The 9,102-nt window shown below is 45.5% G+C and overlaps 1 pseudogene; it reads left to right on the top strand.

The window, feature by feature from the left end:
- Positions 1-4,210: 4,210 nt before the first annotated feature.
- Positions 4,211-8,484, top strand: LOC127194328 (glutathione S-transferase kappa 1-like; annotated as a pseudogene).
- The last annotated feature ends 618 nt before the right edge of the window (positions 8,485-9,102 follow it).

Raw genomic sequence — 9,102 nt, 5'->3', positions numbered from 1 at the left:
TATTGCAGTATAGCTTTAACTGGAAATTTTTGTAAGTACGTGTAAACAGTTTTTTATATGAGAGCCATCTAATGTCCAGTTCTACGAATACTTTATTCTTTTGACTTGCGTATTTTCTACTAAGCTTCCTTTGATTTACTCTGTTGAGTTTCAGTTCTTTCCACAGTAGGATAACTAAAATCAGCTTTGAATATGAAACAAACACAGATTATGTTCAGCCATTTTTACCACCCTCTCGATTTTTCCAGACATAATTGTATGCAGCTGAATGTGTTTAAGGTTTCTTCATTGGTATTACAATTAGCCATGCCGTTTTGCTAGTGCAGATATTTACCAAGTATTTGTCTGTAACTATCTCAGCTACTTCACTGATTTCTCTTAAACAGATAAATATTTGACACTCCAACTTTAACTGTGGAATATATATCCAACTATATTTTACTAAAATCTCTCAGGTTAATATCATTTATTAAATAATGAACCTGTTAGTAAATTGAAAAGCTTATTTAAAGCTTCTCTAGGATTAATTTATGGCTTTTTTATTGAGGTTTCAAATATGAGCAGTGTCTCTGAGTGTTAAATACAGAAGATATACACATATTTATATAAGTTTTATATATAAATCTGGTTTACAAGCACTACCCTTTCCTTCCTTCCTCCAATGTCTAGTAATTATTATTATATTTGGTGCTTTTCCAGTGTACTTTGGCTACTTTGCATAATTTTCTTTAAGACCATAGTTATAATTGCTGTAAGCAAATGTCAGATGCTAAGATTGGTAGCAAAAGTTTAATGAGCCATGAGGTAGTTGCCTGGGTTCAGTGCATCTCCTAAATAGATCTACTCACTGAAGTAAGTGATTTTAATGCAAGACTTCAAATTCTCATTCTTCCACTGTGGCGTGGACTTAATGATGCAACCCTCTCCTCAAGAGTAAGTGACACTGACTGATTGCTTCCCAAACTAACAGGCATGGAGTATGGAACGGGGGGCGGGGCATGATTTTACCGCACAGAATCTTAACAGCAGTTCCACTGTAACCAAATGATCACAGTTCGCATCTAGAATCTTACAAAAGGAAAGTTTCCACTTTGCTGTAACTTATCAATGGCAGCTGTGGAGAGAGCACAGTTAGTAGAGAGTTTGCTGCTCCTGATCTACAGTGCCCTCAGAAAAGCTGGGTGCAGTAGTTCACACACGGTCAGTCCCAGTTCTGGGTAGACAGAGTCAGAAGATCTGTGGGGCTTGCTGGCCAGGCAGTCCAGTCCATATCAGTGAGAGGCAGTTCACTGAAAGACTCTGTCTCAAAATAAATAAATAAATAAAATCAAGAGGGTCCAGAGAGGTGACTCAGAAGTTAATAGCATGCACTGCTCTTCTGGAAGATCCAAGTTCGGATCCCAGCACCAAGACTAGGTGGTTAGAGACTGACTGTAACTCCAGCTCCATGAAGAACCAATGCTTTTGACCGCAGAGGGCATTTGCACGCATGTGCACAGACACACATATGTACACACAAGTAAAAAATAAATGAAAACAGAAATCTTAAAGGTGGAGAAGTAATTAAGGAAGGCACCTGATTCTCACCAATGACTTCCACAAATATATAGTACACATACACGTGCACATAAATAAATAGTAAATATGTGAATGTATAACTTTCTTAATTCTGCTACTATGAAAAATTATGTAACATCTTCTACAGTAGAGCGTATCATTTAGAGAAACCTAAATCTATGTTTCTAGGCCATGGTAACTCATATTGAACTCAGGACAAACATCCCTAAATCCCTTTTGAACAAGAGTTGCTCTTCATGTCAAAAGTGGTATTCTTAGTTGAATTCAGGATCAAAAGTAATTGTGACCAACTGGCTTAATGTACCTGTGGGTGGAAATTACATCATTTCTCGTTTTACTTTGTACATTACTTTTTACGTTAGCCAACTTCTCACCAATGTAACAAATACCTAACACGATCCACTCATAAAACGAAGAGGTTTCTTTTGGCTCATGTTTGATTGATCCATTACTTTTGGACCTAGACAGAAGCAATGAGTACATCATGGAAGTAGCCTTAGATAGATAAGCTATTCACCTCACTGTCAAGACTCACAAGATAGAGAAAAAAAGGAAGAGACTGGCTGTCCTAAAATCTCCATGGCCTAGGAACATGGATTTAGGTTTCTCTCAGAAGCAAGCAATACGTTTTTGATTGTTTGCCTCAAGAACAGCCTGATGAAGACTGGCTAGATGGCTCAACTGGTAAAGGTTCGTACTGTCATAGTGTGCAAGCCTGGGCACCCATGTAAATATTCTGACGCCCTGTATTTACTCTGAGACATGCACACATTATATAAACACACACACTAATAATGACAATGGAGTCAGGCATGGTGCAGCACACCTTCAATCCTATCATTTCAGAGACAGACTCAAAAAGACCTTTGTGAGTTGGAGGCCAACCTGGTCTACACAGGCAGTTCCAGGATAGACAAAGCTACAGCAAGAGACTCTTTCCCAAAATAAATAAGTAAATAAATAAATAAGTAAATAAATAAACGAATGACAAGAGTAACTGACGGTGCCCTGTGCTTTCCCTCCTGGGATGGGATGTAAGCTGCCCGTTTGTTCAGTGTGTCCACACTGTATACACTACCCACCTCCTTTTCAGTGGTCACCTCCATTATCAGATCAAGTGCTGTAGTACTGAAATATTTATGTTCAAGTAAAACATTTTTATTACAATAAGGCTCAAAATTTTAGAGCGGTATGCTCTGGTTACTCTAGTATTCATCAATAATGTGCTTAATTTATATGTTACATTCAATAGATATCTATTTATAGGGGGAAAACACTATGGTAGAGCCTGATGTTATCTGCAATTTCAGGCATGCCCCAGGTGTGCTGTAATGTATGAGATGGAGATAAGGAAAGACCACTATGTGGACTGTCACATTCATTCCAACCATTATGCTAACATAAGAAAGTGAACACAAGAAAAGATGTAGTTTAGAACTCCCACCATGCCTCAATCCTTTTTTTTTTTTTCATACTTTTAATTTCAGAACAGAGTAAGAAGGAAGGAAGGAAAGAAAGAAAGGAAAAAAAAAAAAAAAAAGGAAGAGCCACAATACAAAATACCCAACCCTGCTATTTGATGAGAGGGGATTTGCCTGCCCATAAGGACAGGATAGAAGAGATTCTTCTTGACATGAGCAGAGAGCCAGGTGGGTCATGGCTGCTGGGGAGCCACAGGGAAACTATACAGAGGGCATGGGCTTCCAGGGGGAGGAGACTTTAATCTACTTATTCCATGCGAGGAGGCAGCCTAGTCACACTCAAATTGGGGGGGGGGGGATCTCATCAGGAACAGCAGCACTGGGCTCCTCTGCAGGCACTTTATCTTCAGGCACTTAATCATGTGGTAGATGCCCTTGGAGTGGGTTTAGGGATTCTCAAGTGAGAAACCAGAGGAGAGCAGAGCAGTTTCAAACAGCAGCAGAACCAGGACCTTGATAGCTATGTCGTTTTTGTCCGCTTCAGCCTTCCAGAGGATGAGGAAGGGAAAAAGAAAACGGAGGGGAGCAAGGCAAAGTGTGAGAATCTCTGCAAGCTCATGTGGGAGATCTTGGACAAGAAGGTTGAAACGGTGCAAATCTCCAATAAGCTCATCTCTTCCCCCCAATGCATTGTGACAAGCATCTATAGCTGGACAGCCAGCATGGAGTGGATCATGAAGGCCCAGGCACTACGAGACAACTCTACAATGGGCTACAGGATGGCCAAAAACACTAGAGATCCATCTAGATATCCCATTGTGAAGACCCTGAGGGCAGAAGGCTGAAGCAGACAAAAAAAGACAAAGCTGCCTTAGTCTTTAAACCTCCTGCAGCAGCAAGGAAATAATAATTGCGTTTATTAGAGCCCCTCCCCTTCTCCGAATTCGGAGCCTTGCCCGCTGAGGGATAAAGTTTTACAGCTTTCTGAAGGCTTCATACCTGAGAGGCTCATTTTTCTCAGACCTTCAGCTTTATCTCAGACTCTGCCCTCTTCACCTTTCCGCCCAGCAACTCGCCCTTATTCCTCTACCCTGCTACACCCCTAGGCGGGGTCTCTCCGGGAGGCTGCGCACTAGCGACCTTAGCCGCCCCACCTACTGTTCGCCGGCTGGAATTGGCTGCTTGCTTCGGACTCTGTGCTTCACCCTTGGACTGCGGCTTCACCTTCGCTTTCTACCTTCACTGCAGTATGGGGCCACCGCCACGCATTCTGAAGCTGTTCTACGACGTGCTGTCCCCTTACTCCTGGCTGGGCTTTGAGGTGACACGGGGGGCGCTTCCAGGGCTGCGGCCTGCTGTGCGAGTGCACACCTAGGCACTGGGCACCCAACTAAAGACATTTCTGGCAGTGCCCTCAGGGTTAGGACAAGCACAGAGCATTCCTAGCTGAAGATCACTTTATGCCTTCAACTGGACAGTGCTCCTCCAAGTAGGGTCCTGATTTCCTGCGGTTAAATATTGTTTTTCTACGGGCCCAGAAAGAACAAAGGCACCTCCATGAGCTAGGTCAGGTTTGAGAGGGGCTCAGGGCGCTGGGATGCTCTACAGAGTGGAAACCATACACTGGAGTAAGGATTCTGGTGTCTGTCTCAAGAGCTGAGAGTTTGGTCCTTTGAAAACAAGCAGTTCAGTATGGAGTGGCCATCCCTGCTCTGCACTTAGAGCCAGGACACAGAAGGCCACTTATGCCTTCTGTCCTCTCCAAATGCCACACAAGCTCCCCTTCTTATCTCTGCACGGGTAGGTCCTATGCAGATACCAGCACATCTGGAATATCAAGCTGCAGTTGCGGCCAGCTTTAATCGCTGGGATCATGAAAGACAGCGGTAAGCAGGGACAAGTCCTCCCAGCTGTGCCAGGAGGGTTGTTTTCTGTTGCCCGAGGGGCCTGACCACACTGAGTAAGCAGACCTCAGACCTCTCACCTCCTAAGCTAGTAGTTTGCCCTGTATGGGAGGGGGTCCCCCAGCCTGAGACCCTCAAGTCCTCTCTCACCAATGGCCTAACTCTCCAACTCCAGGGAACAAACCGCCTGCAGTGGTGCCCCGCAAAGGCCAGTACATACACAAAGAGATTCCTCTCCTGGAGCAGCACTTCCAGGTTCCCCTCAGAATGCCCAAGGATTTCTTTGGTGTGATTCTTAAGAAAGGTGAGGAGGAGGCTGGAGAGATGGCTCAGTGGTTAAGAGCACTGGGTGCTCTTTTGGAGGTCCTGAGTTCAATTCCCAGCAACCACATGGTGACTCACAGCCACCTATAATAAACATTTCAGAGGAAATAGAAAATACATAGAAGAGATAGATAGATAGATAGATAGATAGATAGATAGATAGATAGACAGATAGATAGATGGATAGATAGAAAATACATAGAAGAGATAGATAGATAGATAGATAGATAGACAGACAGACAGATAGATAGAGTAAAGCAGGTCAGAAACAGAGGATCTAGTGGAGAAAAGAATAAAAAGCCTGGGCTTTCTTACAAGATCAACAAGTAAAGCATGCCTGTGCAGGGAGCCCAGCAGCAGCTAGCCAAAAATGGGGTGTGGGGGCAGAAACAACAGCGAAGTATGGACGTTCATTATGAGAAACTGGGGTTAAAGAGTGCAGGTAATTGAGCCAGAGGTGGGGTGACAGGGTGTTGGGGGGGGGGTCTCAGAACCTGGTTCTTCATCTAGACACAAGCATTAAGAATCTTAGCTCTACATGCCTCTGCCCCACAGGAAGTATAAACGCCATGCGCTTCCTCACCGCTGTGAGCATGGAGCAACCAGAGATGCTGGAGAAGGTGTCCAGAGAGCTGTGGATGCGCATCTGGTCTCGGGTAAGGGCTGGACCCTGAATCCTGGAGGGAAGGGACAGGAGCTGGATGACACTCTGACCCTCCCCAGGCCAATGCCCAGAAACAGGCTCCTGCTTTCAGGCCCATCTATTTGCTACTTCCTTCCTGCTAAGTGTCCTCTTCTTCTTAGGATGAAGACATCACAGAGTCCCAGAGCATCCTGGCTGTGAGTGTCTGCACTGGACCCCTGCCCCGCCCTACTGCTGTCTATTGGAATCTGAGAACAGGAAAGGTTCCTAAGGATTTGGGAAGAAAGTCTGTGTCTGAGGGGATAAGTTACTGTAAAGCTGGAGCTAAGAAGATTCTCTGAAGAGTCTTCTGTCAGCTAGGGCTGTAGCTCAGGTGTAGACTTAAGCTCAGCACATGCTTAAGCTGCTCGAGTCCATGAGTTCAATCCCCAGCCTGGGCAACAAGATGAGTTTGATGCAAGAAGTGAAATAAGTCAGTAGGAGAGAGAAGACCAGGGTGGGAACCCTAGATGGCGAAGGATAGCACCTGCCATCTGCAAGCCTCCGGGGATTCCCAACACAAATGTCACTAATACATGCTTATTACAAAGCAGGAGACTTTACACAGACAAGGAGATAACTGACAAGTGAGAGTTAAACAGATGTTCAGTAAGAAACAAATGGAAAGTTCTCAGCACATGGAAGCGCATGCCAGACAGGGATGGAGCTTTCAAAGTTACATGTTCTTTGGGATTAAGTCAAGACACTACAAATCGTCTTTTTCTCTTGTATCCACATGATATTTCACACATACACTCGTGTATTACGTGAGACATCAAATCACTCCTAAACTAGAGATGCAAACAAGGGCTAGTCAATCCTTTAGTTCCTTAAGGCTTGAGTGTATGTGTGCATAATTTTCATCTGCTTCTATTTAATATTTGAAAATTTTTTTAACAAGCCACTTCTCTCAGTTGCTTATCCACTCCCCTATGTGCAATAGTCTTCTCATTTAACTATGAGAGACAATGGCTCACAGGAGGTCAAGTTGCAGCTGCTCACCCTGGGCTGCACACTGACATCCTCAGGAGTGCCCAGTGTCACCCCCCAGAAAGGCTGATGTCATCACCTTCACATTGGGACTTTGAAAAGTTCCTCAGGAGATGCCAAGTTGAAAAGCCACTACTTCTAAACTTTACCAAGCATCAGATTCTGAACCTCCTCATTGTCTGGAAGCTAAGCAGGGAGCTGGAGCCATGACTACACCCCACAAATACTCAGGAAACTGTACAGGACTCAGAAGCGAGCCTGAGACTGTTAGGACGTCGGAGGCAGAGGGAAGATCGCACTCTGCAAGTGAAGTCTAGGGATATGGCAGTGAGTGCTGCTACTGGCAAACTGGACACCGCTACGCAAGTGAGAAATGGCTGTTGACTGCTGTGCCCTCACTGTGAAATGGAAAAGTGAGGATAGCTGCTCTGTGTGGTGCTCTCTGGTGCTATTTCTGTGACTATGACTTCTTTGTGCCTTCTGCACTGACCTCAAGACATGGGAAAAGGAGACAATTTATCTTGACTGGGATAGATAACCTGTTATTTTAGGTTAGGCAAAGGTCTTTCCAGTCAAATATGAAAGCAGAGAAGGAACAGAATAGCACTTCCTCTCGCCCCCACACACACCACACGGCCCTACCTGCCTGCTCTTCCTTGTCTCCCCAGGCGGCAGAGAAGGCAGGAATGTCCGCTGAGCGAGCCCAAAGCGTCCTGGAGAAGGTGCCCACAGAACAGGTGAAGAACAAGCTCAAGGAGACCACGGAGGCAGCCTGCAAATACGGGGTGGGTAAGGACATGTGTGTTCCCAGCCCCTGTCTAACGGAAGAGAAGTAATGCCACCATGGGTGCTCATGCTCCTGTTAGCTGAATCCTCCCCATCATGAGTGCTCCCCAGCTTTCCTAAACTGTGTCATGTGCTCCCTTCCTCCCCCAAAGCCGAGTCAAGAAACGCAAAGAGGTTGGTGGTCGTTTTTAAAGAAAGCAGCTATGTGCCACATAGGTAGAGCTGAGTAGATGTCTACAGCCAGCTGGCCCCTTAGCAGACATTTTATTGGCTTTCTTCTGTATCTCCTGAACACACTGGACCTCCATCTAATGGGCACCTGCTCTAGTACCTTTCTTCCAATACTCTGTTTTCTCTAGGCCTTTGGGCTGCCTGTCACTGTTGCCCATGTGGATAGTAAAACCTACATGCTATTTGGGTCTGACCGCATGGAGTTGCTAGCTTACCTGCTAGGTAAGTTTAGGTTTCCATTCTCCTGACCTTTTGACCCCAGTACAACGCTCATTATATCACATGACCTGAGCCGCAACAGCAAGAGTTCCTGCTATTTCTGGCAAACAAGCCTTAATATAGTTGCTGCTGATCAATGCTGAATGGGGATGGGAGGTCTCTCCCGCATTGCAGTGAGGGGGAGGGGGGAGGAGCCTTCTAGACCTTGAAGCCAAGCATGGCCTGGAAGATCCTGCATCTCCTTGGGATCATGTCCCCCTGCTAACCATGTCTAGACATCTGTAATTTTCTCTATCTAGGAGAGAAGTGGATGGGACCTGTGCCCCCAACCCCGAATGCCAGACTATAAGATTGCCTTAGAGCGGAAACTTGGATTATTCCATATGGAAAAAAAACTGCCTTCTGCAGCCCTGGGAGCTGGAGCAGGAGTCCAGCCTTAGGTATAGCTGCCTCGACTTCTGTGCCTCACAAGTGCCCTTTGAAAACCCTTATGTTCTGCATTCCCATAAAATAAACCTGATGCCACTAGACAAATCCTTTCTGGGTCTGTGTCTGCCTAGCTGGTGTTGGTGCAGCATGGTCCTGTGGTCACATGCTGCCCACTCCAGAGGTTGGGCAAGAAGAGCTCTTTCTGGCTTCACAGCTCTCCTTGCTCCCAGGAACCCTCTGGGGCTATGGTGGGGTAGGTACAAGAGACAGTCCCCCTTTCCTTTTGTCTACCGAAATCAGAAAGTTAAGCTCAGCAGACCTCTAAGCAAAAAAGTCAGCTTGACATTTGCTATCTCTGACCAGTCTGGGAGACCCTGAAACAATGAGCGGTGGAGAAAACCAGAGAAAAGTCTGGCTTCGCTCACATGTTTCATCTGAGTCTAGCTACACAGACCATCAGAAGCAGTACAAGGCAGCCTCTGGCCTCGCTGTGACCTGGAGAAGTGCTTTTAATCTTTCATAATTCCATGAGCTCCTG

Source organism: Acomys russatus, chromosome 10 (genome assembly GCF_903995435.1).
Source record: "Acomys russatus chromosome 10, mAcoRus1.1, whole genome shotgun sequence".
NCBI lineage: Eukaryota > Metazoa > Chordata > Mammalia > Rodentia > Muridae > Acomys > Acomys russatus.
This window is presented reverse-complemented; position numbering and strand designations above follow the sequence as displayed.